The sequence below is a fragment of the Myxine glutinosa genome, chromosome 2 (assembly GCF_964187855.1).
Source record: "Myxine glutinosa chromosome 2, kmMyxGlut1.1, whole genome shotgun sequence".
In the NCBI taxonomy this organism is placed as follows: Eukaryota; Metazoa; Chordata; class Myxini; order Myxiniformes; family Myxinidae; genus Myxine; species Myxine glutinosa.
In genome coordinates this window covers 43,661,922-43,682,802 of record NC_136262.1, presented here as the reverse complement: position 1 = coordinate 43,682,802, position 20,881 = coordinate 43,661,922, and the positions used below count along the sequence as shown (strand labels likewise).

The window sequence follows — 20,881 nt, the reverse complement described above, 5'->3', positions numbered from 1 at the left end:
TTCACAAACAGTACTACTTCTTGGTAAGCATGCTTAACGTTTTTCCATGTGTAAATGTATTAGAGTGAAACAAGTTTGAAGATCAATAGAAGTTTGGTGTTGATGTTATATCCAAAATGTATTCCTCCAGATGAGGCTAATTTTAATCAGCAATGCTGTTTCCTCAAGGTCACAAGTTATTGGATGGGAATACAGCTTCCAACAAGACAATAACACATGCTTAAAATTACGCAACAATATCCTGATGGGAAAGAGACCAAAGGTCCAGATATGAACAATATTGATGCTTAAAGAAGGTTAAACAGTGAGTGCCCTGACAAGATTGTTGTGGAGGTAGCCCATTGTCCTACAATTAATTCTAGTTAAATCGATTCTCGAATGCACTTTAAACTGTCAGATTGGTGCTTAACAAGCACGAATTACCATCCCTCACTTGGATATTTTTTTAATGAAAAAACGAGAACAATGCGACTGTGTCGCCAATATGCCTCCGAATAGTCCCACAACGGGTAGATGCCATCACTCTGCATATGTATCGGTAGTGGACCACGTTTGTGAAGTTTTGTGTCGATCGGATAAGGTTGGTTTTTTATCCATGATGGCTGCCAAACCACGTGACTTATGACATCATCATTTTCAAACTCTATGCAACAGTGCTGTTAGATGATATTTGTAAAATTTTGCATCGATAGGGTGAGCGGTTTCAGAGATATAATTATTGAATATTTTCTTTCAATCCAAAATGGCTGCCAAACCATGTGACTTATGATGTCATACATTTAATATTTCCATACAAATGGGTCATAGATCATGTGCATGCAATTTCAGATTTTTAGGATAAGGAATTCGATTAAAACATTTTTGGCTGGTATACCACTTCACCTATGATGTCATCAATATCGTGTTTTTGTCCCCACCAAGAGTACTTGACAATGTGCCAAGTTTCAAATTTTCCCATTCAGCGGTTTCCGAGAAATAATTATTTAATTATTTGCTTTTAATCCAAGATGGCTGCCATACCACATGACATATGACGTCACAATTATTATACATACATTCTGCATGGGTGTCACTCCTACCCTGAAAGTGTTACCTCAATCGGACATATGGTTGCTGAGAAAAACGAGGTTTATCCCGTATGGACGGACCAACGGACGGCCAACCCGAAAACATAATCTCTCGGCGTCTTTGTCGGCGGAGACATAAAAAGATGAAAAGCTAGAACGCCACTCAGTAGAGCGCATACTCCCGCCGTGGGTTTCGTTGGAATAATACGTTTTGTTTAACATCCCCTCTCCCCAAAACAATAAATGAAAAATAAAGTAAGCCCGAACTGTCAGAGAATTTATTTTGATATATCTCGGAATTAGAGGAGAAAAACATCATTTAAGAATAAGAATAAAAGTTTTAATGCAGTAAAACAGAAAAAATCTTTCCCAAAAAAATTTCCAAAAAAAATTCCTGGATCCGGAATAATATCCTGAGCTTCACCAAAAATTAATCAATTCTTCCTTATCCCAAGGGCAATCATCCCACCAACATTCATCCAAATCCGTTCAGAACTTTTCCAGATATCTTGTTCACAAACACACAAACACACGAACATACGAACACACACACACACGGACGGACGGACACGATCGAATGCATTACTCCCTGGCGGGAGTAATAAACCTGAAAATCGCAGAGCCAGAACCAGAATTATTTATTTGGTCTTGGAGGCCCATGTGAGGTTTCTTCTTCTTCAGCCTCTCACAACCCTGGGTGAATATTTAAAAACAAGTACAAAAAGTTTTAATTAAAACAAAAGCCACGTCGATGTTACACAATGCCTAGATGCAGCTGTGCCTATAACGTCGATGTTATAGGCACAGGACATTCCTATTGATTCGATTACTTGATGTTATTTTTGTGGAAAGTGAAAATATATCTCGGCAATTTCCCGTGTGTGGCGACGAATTTTTAATATATCTCGGCATTTTCCCGTCTGTTATTTCAGGCGGTGTATGACTGACCATGCCGCGATTAAAAATATATATATCTCGGCAATTTCCCGTGTGTGGCGACACGTGAAAGAAGCTATGCTCCTCTCTCCACATTATTGTGACAACGTATAAATTAAATATTTCATCATGACGATTGTCATCAAATGGACGAATTTTTTATATATCTCGGCATTTTCCCGTCTGTTATTTCAGGAGGTGTATGACTGACCATGCCGCGATTTAAAAAATATATATCTCGGCAATTTCCCGTATGTGGCGACACGTGAACGAAGCTATGCTCCTCTCTCCACATTATTGTGACGACGTATAAATTAAATATTTCATCGTGACGATTGTCATCAAATGGACGAATTTTTAATATATCTCGGCATTTTCCCGTCTGTTATTTCGGGCGGTGTATGACTGACCATGCCGCAATTTAAAAAATATATATCTCAATGGACTTGAAGTTACAGGCCTTTGAGAATTCATTTCGTTCTATAAAGGGCAACTTTCATCGGATTTTCTTCCCGTTTTTTTCAACCGAGTCTAAAACTATGTTAGCGACTGTGAAAAATGAAATGATATATCGAATTTGATTTGAAATAAAACTGTGTGAGAGAGGAAGACACCACGGGCCTACAAAACAGGCCTCAAAGCTATGCGAGTTAATAAAATGGTGGATATTTGTTTTTTGAAGCCTCTCCCAAAATGGGTGGACCTATGGTTCCCAGAATGGGTGGAGCTTTGAGGTTTTGTCTTCTCTGCAAGAACAAGAAGAACAAGAACAAGAAGAACAACAACAACAACAGCAGAGGGCACTCTATGAGCAGCGTCTGCGACGCGGCTAAAAAAGTTGGAATTTTGCCAAATCCGTTTTATTCGTTTGTTAATATACCTCAGCTATTGATAAATCTGGAACTAAGTCTTTATAAGTTCATCAAATACTGACACCGCGTTTGACACACGCTGAGCTAAATGTTGATATCTCTTCTGAGGTTTAAAAAAACAGTTTTAAAGCATTATACGTATCAAACGATACATTCTATGAAACGGGGAAACCTAATACACACTTTGGTAGTTTTTAAATGACAGAATATGTCTTTATTAGAAAAAAAAATGAACATTGAAGATGACGCTACTAAAAAAATACACCACTCTAAAGCATAACCACGAGTTTAAACTATATTTACAACAAATATGAAAACTATTTTCACATCACAATGTTAAATATAGAATATATAGAAGATAATGTTAAAAACTAATGAGCCCTATCTTCCAATGGTTAAAAAAATCCTTTAAAAAATTCCTGGATCCGAAATAATATCCTGAGCTTCACCAAAAACTAATCAATTCTTCCTTATCCCAAAGGCAATCATCCCACCAACGTTCAACCAAATCCGTTCAGAACTTTTCCAGATATCCTGTTTACAAACACACGAACACACACACACACACACGGACACGAGTGAATGCATTACTCCCTAGCGGGAGTAAAAAAAAAAAAAGCAACTTGCTTGAATTGTATGGAGGTAAACAGGACATTCAGAATGATATTCAACAATCGTCCATTGATAAGCAACTATTTAGCGGCAATGGATAAATGTTTAATCGCTCCGCGTATATCAAACGGCTTACAAACAATATACCAGTGTAGTGTACAATAAATTAACTTTTATTTTGTATTTGGGAGAATCTATTGTAAAACAAGACATTCATATAATGTCGTTGCAATTACACATTCTTTGTATGTGCATCTTTGTATGCCCCCTCTATGTGCATCACCTCTGTTGCCTCAATTATACTCCCATATTAGTAGTGTAATAATGTTGCTTCTGGGACACCTCCGTTTAACATGGGAAATCCCTATCTAATGTCATTTACCCCCTTGTCTTTTTCAAAAATCATAAACACCTCTATTTCTCCCACCCTCATCTTTATGAACCTTTTGTCTGTAGTACCTATCCTTAATGTTGTTCATTAGACCACTCAAACACTACAAATATTTGTTTTCTCTTATAGACCTATCATCCTTCTTCTACATATCATCTGGCAGATTAATCTTTGACCCACTCAAACATTGACCCATTCACTTCCATATTAATTCTTTCCCTCCCTCATTGCCCCTAAACACCTATATTTCTCTCACCCTGTTCTTTACGAACCTTCTAACCTTTTGACATGTTATCCTTATTCATTAGACCACTTAAACACCTGTGATCCTTCTGACCTCATGGACCTTTTAACCTTTTACTCTTAATATCATCTGGTGAATATAACCCACTCAAACAACGACCCTACAAATATTTGTTTATGCGTGGGAAATAATTTAATTCTCCTACAACTCTCTTCACCATCTAATATATTAACAAAAAATATGTTTGAGTTTGGTTCTTTATTAAGATATTTTAACTGAGCTAAGATAAAATGGTAAACCTCCCTCAATGTTCTTGCTTGAGCGCCTCCAGTGCCACATACCATTTTTAAATTAAAGTATATATTTTCCTGACAACCATCAAAGTTTTCCGTCCACTCAAAAATATTTCCATCTTTTTTACCCAATTCACCGGTATTTAAATTAATTCTCTTATTTGTTTTGTGAACTTTTTTACCAGTTGCCTTTTCAATTATACCTATTTGATATTTTTCACATTCATTATGTTTTCCATTTATATACCAAGGTTGATTACACCTCCACTCTTTAGTCTGGTTGATACTTGGTTCTATCATTTATATAATAGTAAAAAAGGCGGCGGTAGCCCGTTAAAATCCCCAACCCCCCCCCCCTTTTTAACTTATCACTTATATATATCTTATCACTTATATATATCTTATCACTTATGTATATCTTATCACTTATATATATCTTATCACTTATATATATATCTTATCACTTATATACTTATATAACCATAAGGGAGACTATCAATTCCATTTTCTAAAATAAACCTCTTATCATCAAAAGCCCCCAATGCTTTCTTATTTATCTCTTCTGAATATAATTGATGTTTATAACTTCTTATTCCATTAATCTTTCTAAACTCTTCTTTCTTTGTTGTTAAACAGTTATAATAATCCTTAAAGTTTATTGTTTCTTTAATAACATTTTTCTTTACACCTTTTAACTTCTTATCAGTCTTTTCAACGTTATTCACAATGTATTTATAAGCATAAGCCTTTGACCTCAATCCCACAAATTCACTCATAACATTTCCTCCTAATTCATCCTTGAACTTTCCAATCACCTTTTTATTTTTAGAAGAGAACAACTCACTCTCTGGACTGTAATTACTCGTGTCATAGATATTAATGTCTCTTTTCATGTCTGAATAAACATCGTTGGTATTAATTTTCAAAATAAAACTATCTGTATCCATATAAAGTAGATTAACATCATTTTGATATTTCTTCCTCAAGTTATTATAAAAGTAATCATACATTAATGACTTTGATAAATCAAGAATTGTTGTTCCAATATAAATAGGTTTGTTCATTTCAATACTCTCTTTAATCAAATGGATCGCACAAAAGTTCTCAGTAAAGACCTCAGCTCGAGTAAAACTCGGTCTATTAATTAATTTTGATGCTTGTTCCCAAGATGTTGATAGTCTGATATTTTGTCTTTTCCTCACATTCTCCATAGTCTTACCAAAGACCGCATTATTCATCAATTTATAAAAGTCTTTCTCAAAATCTGTTTTTGACTCTGTTCTTCTTTGTGTATTAAAATCAATGTACCCCTTTAACCAATGACTTTGATTGAACTTTAGAACCCGATGGATCTTCTCTACTCTTAGACCTTTTGATAAATATTGTCGCAAATTTCTTTGGTGTAGAACATAATTTTTCTTGTTATATAATGTAGTAAGTAATTTTTCTGTTGATTCACCTATATCAAACGATCGTTGATAATCACTCAACCATTCTTTCTTTGGACTTGCTTTCTCACAAGCAAATGGGAGATCTTTGTGTAGGTTATGGAGTTCCTCTGGATATTTTAAATCAATTTCAAAATAATAACCAACTTTTTCTTCATCCAATTCTTTTTGTGTAGAGATACATACATCTTGTAAAACGTTTTTGTAGTCTTTTTCCTTTACCCATCTAAGTTTTCCATAAGGAAGAGCCTGAGACATTGCCCAGCCATACAGGTTGTTCGCGTCATAGTACATCAAGTAAGAACTCTCTTTCGTTGGATCATAATTTGGAAGATATTTGTTATTTGCTTTTGCGTATCTACTCGAGCAGACTTGTGAAATTCCACCTCTTTTTGCCTTTTCAATCATCAAAAGCATATCAACATCGGTTATCAAATCCAAATCTTGTTTTGTCATTTTCAACATCGCACTCCAGGCCAATCCAGGTGCTGTGTAGTAGTGAGCAGGATCCAATCCATATCCAGTGCGACAAACAGATCTAAAGGCTTCAAATACATCGGCCAATAAAAGCACATCAGTTTTGAGATACAAATCGTGATACTCGCCAAGATTCTTGATGTTATATTTTTCCCAAACATTTTGTGCGTGGACATAATCTTTATCAGATATATGACTATTATTTAATTTGTTATAGAAATTTTCTTTTGAAGGAAGTTGTGTTTCATTGAATCTCTCAAATGAGTCCATATAGTCATAGGGGTAAATTCCCTTTTGTGTTAGAAAATCTTTATCTAAAAAATACTCTGAAAGACATGGAAACTCTTTTAGATTTTGAACCAAGTTAACCAATGGACTTGCCATGAATTTAAATGTATCAAGAAATCTGATATGAGTAATAGGAGATGTGTGAATTGTTTTTGTGAATGAAATGTATTTCTGATCCGTGTTTGGAATTGCTGAGATACTTCCAGAAGTCTTTGAGAGTTCCTTGATAAATAGATGTGTATCATAATGAGCGTTGTTATGAAGAAAGACAGGAATGAAAGAGGGGAGTTGATAATTAATATTACAACTTTGATGAGCCGGACCTCTATATTTACCAGTGAGATGACAATGGTCTCTAACCTTTAGACCTTTACCAATTTTCTCCTCACAAATATGACAGACATTGTTTTTTATAAATTCCCTTTTTTCTTTACTTGTTAAGGACATTGGTTTATTGGTTTCTCTCATTATCTTGGTTAATCGAACACAGTCTTTTTCTAGTCGTTTCACAAACTCCTCTGGGGTATTTGAGCCTCTATACATCTCTAACTTGTTATATTTATCACCAACGGATGATTTGATATAATAACAAAAACCACAAGGAGTATGTTTTTGATATTTATTTGTGTATGATTCTTTTGGATCTTGAGAAGCAGTATCAATTTTTTCTAAAATACTTTCAAAATCAGCATATATAACAAATGGATGTTTGATCTTTTTATTTTCATCTTTGAATGTGATCTTTGAGCCTTCTTTAGGCATATTGATTACCGTTGATTTATGTTCGCCACAATAATTTGAATGTTTATCTAATCTTTCTTGTGAATTGAAGAAGTTAAGACAACGCAAACAAATATATATTTTATTTGTTCTCTTACAGACTTGTGGTTTTATTAATTTAGCAATATCTTTGATGTATGTATAATGTGAATTTTCGTCTGAATTAAAATATAGAAGATTAATATGAGTTTGTTTACAATTGTCAGAAAGCTTTAAAACCTGAATGTTGTTTGTTTCTGTTAGACCATAAACATTAACTGATAAATTATTCATCTTTTCAAATTTAGGAATATCATTTAAAGTCATCGGAAACTTTAGATCTTTCGTATTTAATGTATTCTCATATTTTTTATAATGAGATACTCTTTCATCATGAAAATGTGGAGGATGTAAGTGTGCTAAAATAGACCAGAGAAAACATTTATTGTCTTTATTTTTGATATTGATAACTGCTTTTCTATTTTTGATAACACTGGGTAAATCAATGTAAGAAGAAGCTTTTAGAGGATCTGATTTAAGAATATGAATGTCTATGTAAATAATTTTTCCTATATTGAATCCACTTCCTACGATTGAATTATCCACATCTTGCTCTTGTTTAATAAGTTCATCATAGACTCCTGATGTTTTAAAATCTTGATATGAAGATATAAAGTGTGGCTCAGTTCTCATGTATGGTGCATCTATAACTCCTTCATCCTTTGTCATTTCTAATTTTACTCCCATATAAAATTTAAGTGGTTTCATTTCCTTTAGTGTTTTTTCAATCAACGTTTGAACAGCAGGTTTAACTATTTCTACAGCATCAACTATAGACTCTGGTTCAGGAGGTTTGAAGTTAAAGACTCTTATTTTAATATGTCCTTTGAATGCTCCATCAGAGTTTTTAGTTGTGATAAAATTTGATAAATGTAGATTTGTTTTAAGATGTATTTTGAAGCCTTTCTTGAGGATATTTTTATTACATGTAGAACAGTGTTTTGTTTCAGGTGGAAGAGGGGAAAGTTTGTTTAAAATGTTGTATGTATGTTTTGCGGTGAGAATATGTTGTTTATAATATTTTACTTCCTTCTCGCAAGTATCACAATAAACCATATTTATAGCGTGAGAAAACGTGGTGTTTTATATATATCACTGTGCTTAAAATAAAACACTTTTGAGCTTTACAGCTCCGTTTTATATATATCGCTGTGCTTAAACTAAAACACTTTTTCACTCAGAATCATCTAAGTCATAACTATCACATGAATACTCAGAATCATACTCAGAGTCATCAATAAAGCTACTCTCATAACTATCATTTGAGCACAAACTATTAGTATCATAACTATCATCTGTGTTCAATGAAATACTATCATCACCATCGTCCAAGTTCAATGAAATACTATCATCACTATCGTCTGAGTTCAATGAAATAGTAAAATCTTCACTGCTGTATTGACTCATATTTAATTAGCAAGAAAAATATTCCCATCAATATCTATATACTTTCTTTCATTAACAGATTCAATCTCTACAATTTTTATATCAAAAGTTATCTTTAAATAATCTCTAACTATCATAGAACGAAATGACATTTCACCAGAAATATTAACATCATTCATTTTACTTAGATCTACACCCTTTGGATTATTAAAGAAAATACAAATGTCTCCTCTAGAATTATTAATGGTCTTATCATTCTTTTTCAAAGTATCGTGGTCAATCACTTTTTCAAGCTTTGAATAAATTGCCAGGAGTAGAGGAGAAACTTTTGTTAGATTTACTTTAATGGATGTCTTTCCAGGTATAGTTAGAGCTCTTCCTTTAAATGAAATAGAGGGGCTCATGTTATTTTCCATAACTGGTTTTACCCAAAAATTTCCATATTTATCTTTGTTCAATTTAACATCTTTGACATATTTTTCTATATCTTCCACCGAAGTAGAGATTGATTGAAATTTGTCTTTTGTGCTTTGAAACATTGTATTTATTAATGAATAAACTTGCGTTTAGTTTAAGTAAAAATTTACCACATAAATATGATAAGTTCTGAAGGATATTTAGAATTTCCAGACTCTCCATATGATAAATTAGAGAATTGTCCGGCTTGTGATAGAGTGGGGCTTAATGATGAGGATTCATATAAACAATGTATTTTCTGTGATTTAATTTTAATTAATGATAATAAGAAATATAAAAAAATATATAACTCTTTTAAATTAGAACCAAAAATGAATTACTTTACAAGATTAATAAGAGAGATGAATGTTAAGTATTGTGATGATAATACACCATTTCTTTCAAGGGAAGAGACTAATTGTATTGAGGAAATGTATAAGGGTTTAATGATATTTATTATTCAAAATAATTTTAATGGAAATGTTAATACAAGATACTATATAAATAAAATAATGGATTATTTTGAAATTAAACCCGAACTCAGGATAAAATATAGAGTTTCTCAAATAGCTCAAAAAAAGTTGGATAACTTGTTTTCCAAATATATAAATGAATGATTTTTTACCCGTTTGGGAAAATAAGATAAAATTTAATAACCATAAAAACATTCCAAATTCATTGAGATGTCTAATAGTTGGTTCAAGCGGATGTGGAAAAACCTGTTTACTTTTAAAGATGCTCCTTGGTTCTAATTTTTTAGATTATGATAATTTAATAATTTTTACAAAGTCAAGTTTTCAACCCGAGTATCAACTACTCTCACAGGGTTTTAATGCGGGTCTTAAAAAGGAAGACATTATCGGTTTATTTAAACTTCAAAACAAACTAAATGATTATAATATTGATGATATAATACAATTATTTTGTGATACACAGAAATCAAAATCGAAACCCATAACTTGTATTCTCAGTGATAATACGGATGATATACCTTCACCTCAAGATTTAGATAAATCAAAAAAGAACCTTGTCATCTTTGATGATTGTGTTAATGAGAGAAACCAAACAGTAATGGATAGCTACTATACAAGAGGGAGACATTCTTCTTGTAATTGTATATATCTTAGTCAATCATATTTTCAACTCCCTCGACGCTCAATAAGAAACAATGCCAATACTTTTATTTTATTTAAGTTAAATTCAATAGATGTAAATAATTTTTGGAGAGATAATTGCTCTACGTTATGTAGTAAAAAAGAATTTGAAAATTATATGAAACACACGATTGGAAAATATAAATATATTGTTGTGAAACAAGATGAGATACTAAATGATATTTTTCAATAAATAAATACAGAAAATGAATACTGAAGAAAGAGAAAGAAAGTTTAAGGAACATCAACAATTAGTTTCAAAAGTTGTTAAACAACAGGAAGAGATAAAGAAGAAACGGAGACAGAAACTAACTGGTGAAGAAGCCTTTGAAAGAAAACAAGAGAAATTCTTTAAACCACTTTTGAAAACTCAACACTCACCTACAGTTCCCACGGTAGAATTTACTCCGAAAAAACTTCAAATGCTCAAAGATTTTAGTCAGATAACAAAACAAGAACTTGGTGAATTAGAATATGATGACGAGGGATTATTTCGGAAACTTGAGGAGGTAAATCAACCCCCTAATTATGTTGTGGAAGCTCTTCAAAACAATGAATATTCGGCGGGTTCAAAAACCAGAGCAGGTCTCATTCCAACAGAAGAACCAGCAGTGTTTCATCTTGTGGAAGAAAAGGTATTGATATTTAATGATGAATTGATGTTCTTGAGTTCTACTCAACCAAATGTTAAATTAACTCCAAGATTAATGTTTCTTCTAACAAACCCCGGATTCAGCGGTTCAAAATATTTTGAGGAACCACTTGATATGGAAAGAGAGGAAGATAGGGTATATATTGAGTTGCTAAATGCACTTGATTATGGAGTTTCTGTTGCTGGTAAAAGTAAGAAGAATGAGAAGGAGAAACATATTATTGATGCTTTAAGTAAGCTTGGTTCGGGTGTTAGTTTTCTTCCAAATGACCCATCACAATTAGTTAATAGGCTATTATTGTTGTTAGGTAGTAAGAAGGCTGGAAACAACAATTGTTTTAATGAATCCTCAGCCATTTTAGATCAGTTGATGAACATGAAAATAATTAATAAATGTCAATACAAAGATATTTTATTAGATATTAAATAAGATGAGAAGCACAATTCTTAGTTTTAATTTCACAACGAGCGATTACACAGCTTCATTCCCTTACCCACTACAACTTGACCCCCTTACCTCATATGAGGCATCTTTGTTGTCAATGGAAACTTACAATACCCTTTTTAATATCACAGAGAAAAACAACAAGTTTAGTTATAATCCAGGAAGTGGATATAAAACTATAACCGTTTCACCTGGAGCTTACGAGATTTCTCAAATATCTTCAGAAGTCTCTCGCCTTATGAAAGAAAAAGGTGATGAACCAAAAAATATTGTAATAGATATTCAAAAACACACTTCAAAATCAACTATTAAACTTAAAAATAATTATAAAGTTGATTTCACGATTGAAAATTCGTTTAGAGAGCTATTGGGTTTCTCTTCAAAAAAGATTGAAAATAACGGGACGTTTTACAGTGATAATGTTATCCAAATATCCTCCGGTATAAATTCAGTATTAATTCATTGTGATTTGATTGATGGTGCTTATAACGATGGAATAAGAACAAATACAATATTTTCATTCAGTGCATACTCAACCCCGATTGGTTATAAATTTAATATGGAACCAAAAAATCTTGTCTATTTACCTGTGTCAGGAAAAACCATATACAGAGTAAATTTTAGGATAACCGACCAAGATAATCGTATGATATCCTTTAATGATGAAATTATATCCATCAGAATTCACCTACGTGAAGTTTTTCAATAAATAAATAATGGTTATTGTGAGAAAACACGAGTTGGGAAAATATAAAATAATTACAGGGGAGGGCATGTTCCTTTCACCAGACTATACAAGGTATGTGGGTAGAGGATACTATAAACCTAAGAGACAACGAGGTGTAGGTCATCAATTTCGAAATAAAGGAGATGGGATAATTGATACTCTAATGGGTATTGGTTCAACCATTCTTAAACATAAAGACCTAATTGGTTCAACTGCTTCTGCCGTGGGCTCCGTTGCGGGTGCTATAAAGAGTATAAAAGATGCTCAAAAGGAGTCTCATAAATTACAAGCAATCAAAGAAATAAAAAAAGGTAAAACTCAACTATCTTCACAAGAACGACAAAAAATCATTAAAATACTTGGGTCAGGGTTTCAACAATTTTAATGCTATATAAATACAAGTATGGAAGCGATTGATAGTATCTATGATTTGGATGATACGATTATCATTTCAAACTCCACTAAAAAGGAAGACTATTTTAAGGTAAATGCTATAACAGGAACAGACTGGAATTCAAACGGAACAAAAAGTTTTGAAATAAATAATCAACAAACTTACTTGAATATAGCTGATAGTTTCTTGCTGTGTAAATTTAAATTCACTAAGGCTGCGAATAATACTAATGCTACACTCGTAAATGATTTCTTCTGGAAAATGTTTGACAGTGTCCGCCTGTATATTGGAACACAAGAGGTTGAAGCGGTTGATTATGTCTCTGCTACATCTGAAATGATGAAATTTACACTATATTCGTTTAGTGATAGAATGGGTAAGGGAGCTGTTGAGGGTTTTATTCCTGATATGTCAACGGGTACAAACGCAGACCCTGGTTATAGTCAAAGGAAGTCAATGTATAATGATGACGCAAAAGCTGAGAATAGTTTTACCGTAGCAGTACCTCTGAAAGGTATATTTGGATTTTGTGATTATGATAAAGTTTTGTATGGGCTTAAAATTAGATTTCAACTACAAAGGAATGATAATGTAAATAGATTGCTTTTTGGGGATGAAAATGCTTTTGGAGAAAATAATAAATTTGTTATTAATGATTTGTGTTGGTATATCAGTGAATATACTCCTAATCTTAAAACGGAAGAGATGTTAAATAGAAGACTTAACTCAAAGAAACCGCTAAATGTATCATACCTTAAAAGAAGATGTCAACACGTTAAACTGGAACACACTACCTACACTTGGAATTTAGGTGTTCTTCAAGGAAAGCCACGATACCTCTGGCTCATTTTTAAAAAACCAGATGGAGAGGACGGTACTAATAAGAATAATGCCCTGAGTGATAATGCAAAGGTGAAACAACTTCGGGTTTCTCTTGATGGCACATTTTATCCGTGAGATAGATTGGAAATTGATTGGGAAAAAAATGATTATGCGGAAGCCTACAAGTCCTACCAAAAGGTGTGTGAAAGTAATGGTAATAATGATCCTATTTTGGATATGGTTGCGTTTCAAAAACTTTATACAATCTACGCAATTGACCTGAGTTCTCAAAAGGAAACTATAAAGTCTAATCGAGTGGATACTTCTCTATACATTGAAAGAGGGGAGAGTGAAGAGGTTAATGCATATTGTTTGCTTTTGGAGGAAACAGAATTACAGATTAATACAGATAATGGTGTTATGATTAATATCACATAGGTTTTTTCTCATAAATAAATGGTTGGGGTATATGTTAATCAAATCAATCTTAATAAATTAACATCTTGTATTCAAAATCAAAAGCCTTGTATTATTAATGTTAATACAATTCAAAGAAAAGGAGCTGTAAGAATTGATGTTTTACTCACACACACACAAGTAAAAACACTAAATGATGTTGGATCACTTAAAATTAAAATGACGAAACCTATGTTAAAGAAATATTCAATAGACGAGTCAAGAGGAGGATTTCTCCCGTTTCTAATTCCTTTATTTGCTGGTTTAAGTGCGGCGGGAGCATTGACTGGTGGTATTTCAGCAGCGGTAAAAACTGCTAACGAAAGGAAGGCACAACTAAAAGCTCAAAAAGAATTGGAAAGACATAACAAGGAGTTGGAGAAACAAATTAGTGGAAGTGGTGTAATTGTAGATTTTGCTCAAAAACTTGAAAGTCTACCTGATAAAGCTAGATTGTTGGTTGGAGATATGCTTTCCTCTATCGCTCAAGCGGGTGTTAAACTAACTAAACGGGGTAATGGATTGTATCTTTCTCATAAATAAATGGATAAATGGTTTAAACAATTTGGAAAGAATACAACGTCAAATATAGAACTAGCTAAGTATTGTAAAACACTAAAAATTGATAATGTGGTTATTTGTATGAGAGATGAATTAACACATATAAATAAGAATACAAAGAATATTATTATGAATTTAGACACACAGAATGGTTCTCATTGGGTTTGTATTCATAATAGTCAGGATAAATATTATTTTGATAGTTATGGTATGCCACCACCTGTTGAAGTAATACAATTCTTACAGAATGGTGTTTATCAAACATTCCAAGTTCAAGAAATTAATTCTAAATGTTGTGGCCAATTATGTTTATATGTATTATTTCAACTCAACAATAATGAAAATTTTTATGATATCATTTTTTATCTAATATAAATGACCTATGTTGGAAAAGATGGTTCTATCTTTGGAAAATCCTCTCAGGATATTGATTTATCAAATTATTATACAAAGGCACAGGCTGAACGACAAAAATATAGTGTAAGTAAAAATATTAATATGAAGAATACTTATAAATTAATCAATTATCCAAACCCTACAGATGCGAATGACTTGATTAGATTCAGTGATTTATCACAATATATATCTTTAAAGAAAACAGCACGTTTTGTGAAACAAGTAAAATTTACAACCACAACACCTGGTTATACTGACCATACACCTTTCCTCATTGAATTTAACTACCTGCTTACAATTAAATTTTATAAAGAAGGACATTTAGTTAATATGCGAATTAATAAATGGGGGTATGATATGCCTGATTTAGGGTATAATTGGTCTTTTTCAATAAACATAGAAGACCTACATGATTTAAATCAGTCTCGTAAAGAAGAATATTATCCACTTGGTGAAGATAAGGATTTATGTGGAAGTACAATTAGTAAACAACAAATACGTGATTTTAAGAAAATAAAAATATATGATAGTATAGCGATGGTTCGCATGACAAAGAAGGAAGGTAATGAGATAAGGATAGAAAGCCGAGGAATACAAACCGATTTGGTAGTGGGAAGATGGGGTGGTATTACCTGTCATAATATTAATCTCACATATATTTCTGATACATAAATGGCAGGAAGAAGACTACAAGAGAATTATAATTTTTGTATTCAAGGATACCTACAAGAAAAGGGTGCTCGGTATTACATACCTTATGATTTGGAGCATATACATGGGAATTTTGTCATAAAAAACTGGCCTTATACTGATATTGTTAAACCCACAAATAGAGACTTGTTTAAAATATTAAATAAAAATGAACTTCTCAAAGTTATGAAATATAAAACTCTTTTAGAAATCGTCAACAAATCTTATTGGTATCCTATTATGAGAAAAATAATTATAGATACAAGAATATCTCAAAATCCAGATGAGTATATGTATAATATTCTTTGGGGTTCAAACTCAAGGGTAGCAAGGGATGAGGAAGGAGTTGAAGAAGAGAAGGAGGAAAGAGAGAAAAAGGAGAAGGAGGAAAGGGAGAGGGAGGAGAAGGAGGAGAGGGAGAAAAAGGAGGAGAAGGAGGAGAGGGAGAAAAGGGAGAAGGAGGAAAGGGAGAAAAGGGAGAAAAGGAGAAGGAGGAGAGGGAGAAAATGGAGGAGGAGGAGAGGGAGCAAAGAGAGAGGGAGGAAAAATATAAAAAGATGGAAATCATTGAGATTCATAAAAGATTGAGTGTATTAAAGCAAATAAATCAATCTCAACGCACCGAAGAGGAAATTAAAGAATTAACAACTCTTATGAAGATAATGGTTTCAAAAATAAGAACGTCAATGTCTTCAATTTCAGGGAGGAGATTTAAACGAGAAAGTGGTGAAGAAGAAGAAGAAGAAGAAGGAAAAGATTATGTGATTGATGATGTTGGTGTCATTGACTTTAGTTAGTTTTTATTTGTAAATAAATGGAGGAGAGAGTGAAGGCATTCCTTAGGATTCTTTATGTTTTAAAAATAAAGATTGAAATGTATATGTTGAAAACCAAAAAGGTTTTGATACTCTGTCGGAATTTTTCTGATAAATAAATATGAGTTATTGTCTCAAATGTAAAAAGAAAACGAAATCTAAAAATATCTCTTATGTTAAAGCTAAAAATAATAGAGTTTATCAAAAAGGAATATGTCAAGTATGTGGCTCTAAAAAGTGCCAATTCATCTCTCCTAAAAGAGGAGGAGACATACAAAAGTTTCTGTCAGGAAGTAAATTTACAACAACTGGAATTCCAGGGGAATTACACCTTCCAGGGTATTCTTTCTGTGGTCCAGGAACAAACTTGGATAAAAGATTAGATGAGGCTGACAATCCTAAACCTTGGTCTAAACCTACAAATAGGGTTGACGAAGTGTGTATGAAGCATGATATTGCTTATGGGAAAACCACTACGTTGACTGAAAAACATAAAGCCGACAGCGAAATGTTGTATAATTTGTCTTTGATACAAAATCCAACGTTGAGAGAGAAAGTTGATAGGTTTATTGTGAGAAATTTGATAAATGCTAAATTGAAACTTGGTCTTGGTTATTCCTCAAAAAACTATTAGGCTCTAATGATGCCATCAAGACTGAGGAGCTTTTGGCTGAAGAATTACACAAACCTATAATCACAAAGTTTAAAAGAAGGAAGGTTTATTCTAAATACACTGACCACATATGGTCCGCTGATTTAATTGAATTGAATAATGACAGGGGATACAGGTATGCTTTAACCGTTATTGATTTGAGGAGTAGATTTGCCTGGGTTGTCCCTTTAAAAAATAAAAGGGGTGATACTTTAATGTTAGCCTTTAAGCTAATATTTGATCGGGATAAAAGGAAACCAAAGAAGTTATGGACTGATGAGGGAACAGAGTTCTACAACAAAATATTCATGAAATTTCTTAAGGGGAAGGGTATTAAATTATACAGCACCTTTAATGAAGGAAAGGCAGTTGTTATTGAGCGTTTTAATCGTACTTTAAAAGAGAAATTATATAAAAAATTCACACAACTCGGTTCTCAAAAATGGGTGTATTTAATTCAGGATATTGTAGATAATTACAATAATACAGTTCATTCATCAACACAATCAAAACCATCAGAAACATTTACAAAATTAGAATATGAAAAGGAGATTAATTTGAGAAAGCCCAAGTTTAAAGTTGGTGATATTGTAAGAATATACAAATGGAAAAGTCATTTTGAGAAAGGTTATACACAAAAATGGACTCGTGAATTATTTAAAATCATTGATGTAATGGATACAGTCCCTTGGACCTACAAATTATATGATTTAAATGGAGAAGAAATCTTGGGTTCATTTTACTCACAAGAATTACAAAAAACACAAGTAAGCAGATAATACCCTTGAAAATAATAAATAAATAAATAAAATGTAATGGGGATACGTTTTTAAATCTGTGAACCCCAAACACAGAATCCCACAACTTTTTAGTTGGGGCTTAACTTTTGTGTGTGTGTGTATGTGCGAGTGAGTCATAATAATATACAAACCCTAACCCAACCCAAGCCCTAACCCAACCCCATCCCTAACCCAAACCCATCCCTAACCCAACCCATCCCTAACCCAACCCCATCCCTAACCCAACCCCATCCCTAACCCAACCCCATCCCTAACCCAACCCCATCCCTAACCCAACCCCATCCCTAACCCAACCCCAACCCTAACCCAACCCCATCCCTAACCCAACCCCATCCCTAACCCAACCCATCCCTAACCCTCACATTCAAAATCCCAACCCTAACCCAATCCCATCCCTAACCCAACCCCAACCCTAACCCTCACATTCAAAATCCCAACCCTAACCCAACCCATCCCTAACCCAACCCCATCCCTAACCCAACCCCATCCCTAACCCAACCCCAACCCTAACCCTCACATTCAAAATCCCAACCCTAACCCAACCCCATCCCTAACCCTCACATTCAAAATCCCACCCAAACCCTAACATAATCTTTCTTTTCTTCTTTTTTAAATACGTATTTCTTTTTTTTTTTTCCTCTTCCTCCAATTCTGTCTTTCAAGGCTTTTAAGTTTGAAGAAGTAGAAATGGGAAGAAAGAATTTTCCAGCATTTTCTTCCTCGAACTTTCTTGATATTGCTTAAATCAAGCGTCATTAAATAAAGAACATTGTTCATTGCTTTAGAATCCAAAGAGTCTCCAAGAGGAACCCCACAGGTAGAGTCTCCAAAATAAAACCAACTTTCCAAGTTCCCAAGGTATAACCACATTCCTGTTGAGCCTCCAAGATAGGTATCACATTCCGAGTCATCAAAACAAAACCCCCATTCCGAGTCTCCAAAAATATAACCATCTTTCCAAGTCCCCAAGGTAAAACCACAATTTTCAGAAATATTGGGGGTTTCCGTGATAAGTCTCACATAGTATAACTGCGGACCATCAGGGAAAACTTCCCTTTCCCAATTTTTTAGGGTTTCTATGATGTGTCTCACATAGTATAACTGCGGACCATCAGGGAGAATTCCCATTTCACAATTTTTTAGGGTTTCTATGATGTGTCTCACATAGTATAACTGCGGACCATCAGGGAGAACTCTCCTTGCCCAATTTTTTAGGGTTTCTATGATGTGTCTCACATAGTATAACTGCGGACCATCAGGGAGAACTCTCCTTGCCCAATTTTTTAGGGTTTCTATGATGTGTCTCACATAGTATAACTGCGGACCATCAGGGAGAACTCTCCTTGCCCAATTTTTTAGGGTTTCTATGATGTGTCTCACATAGTATAACTGCGGACCATCAGGGAGAACTCTCCTTTCCCAATTTTCAGAAATTTGTGGGTCTCCAATGTATGACTTGTATTCTGGCTCATCAAGGTAGAACTTGTTCAGTGGGTTTTGTTTTGATAACTCACAACAAGTATCATCATGGTAAAACTCTTTTTCAGGATTTTGTGGATCTCCAAGGTATAACTCTTTGGCTGGGTCATCAAGGTAGAACTCGTTCTGGGGGTCTTGGTTGTTCAAAATGTCTTCAAACAAAAAAATAACTTCATCCCAAGTTGTGTTAAAAGCAGAATTTTCATTTCGTATCTCAGATACAATTTCCTGTGAAAGAAAATAACAATGTATTAATTTAATACAATATTTTTTATTTGTATAAATCAAGCTCTATGAATATTAAAATAAACTTTGTTAACTCTTACACGAGTCTCATCTTAAAAAAAAAAAAAAAAAAAAAAAAAAAAAAAATTAAATAAATAAATAAATAAATAAACAAACTTACCTCCATTGATAAGAGGTTCGAGTCCAGTTCATCAATCTGAAGGTTGAGTTCTACACAGGTAGTAGGACTCCATGGAATAGCAAAGTTATCCCACTCCATTTCGGCATAGTAGTCCATTCTCAAGTGAAGCAGAAAGCGTGTTTGAAAAAGCCTGTGTGGTCGGTGCCTTTTATAAGGACTGGGTGTGTCTTCCTGTGGAAATTCCCTGGGCGTGTCTTAACTGGAAATGATGTGATGGAAATTCCCTGAAAATGATGTAATGTATTACCTGGAAATGATACAATGCTGAAGAGTTTATAAAGTGGGTGGGACTTAGCAAAAGTGGGCGGGGCTTAGTAAAAAGTGGGCGTGGCTTAACAAAAAGTGGGCGGGGCTTAGTAAAAATGGGCGTGGTTTACCAAAAAGTGGGCGGAGCTTACCAAAAAATGGTATGTGGCACTGGAGGCGCTCAAACAAGAACATTGAGGGAGGTTTACCATTTTATCTTAGCTCAGTTAAAATATCTTAATAAAGAACCAAACTCAAACATATTTTTTGTTAATATATTAGATGGTGAAGAGAGTTGTAGGAGAATTAAATTATTTCCCACGCATAAACAAATATTTGTAGGGTCGTTGTTTGAGTGGGTTATATTCACCAGATGATATTAAGAGTAAAAGGTTAAAAGGTCCATGAGGTCAGAAGGATCACAGGTGTTTAAGTGGTCTAATGAATAAGGATAACATGTCAAAAGGTTAGAAGGTTCGTAAAGAACAGGGTGAGAGAAATATAGGTGTTTAGGGGCAATGAGGGAGGGAAAGAATTAATATGGAAGTGAATGGGTCAATGTTTGAGTGGGTCAAAGATTAATCTGCCAGATGATATGTAGAAGAAGGATGATAGGTCTATAAGAGAAAACAAATATTTGTAGTGTTTGAGTGGTCTAATGAACAACATTAAGGATAGGTACTACAGACAAAAGGTTCATAAAGATGAGGGTGGGAGAAATAGAGGTGTTTATGATTTTTGAAAAAGACAAGGGGGTAAATGACATTAGATAGGGATTTCCCATGTTAAACGGAGGTGTCCCAGAAGCAACATTATTACACTACTCATATTGTAGTAGACTGAAAACCACACACTTAGTGGATGGTTTTGTACTTT

General features: G+C 33.6%; 1 protein-coding gene across 1 annotated transcript in view; it reads right to left on the bottom strand.

The window, feature by feature from the left end:
* The window catches only part of LOC137422386 (CUB and sushi domain-containing protein 3), a 1,172,941-nt gene that overhangs the window by 706,214 nt on the left and 445,846 nt on the right, over positions 1-20,881 (bottom strand).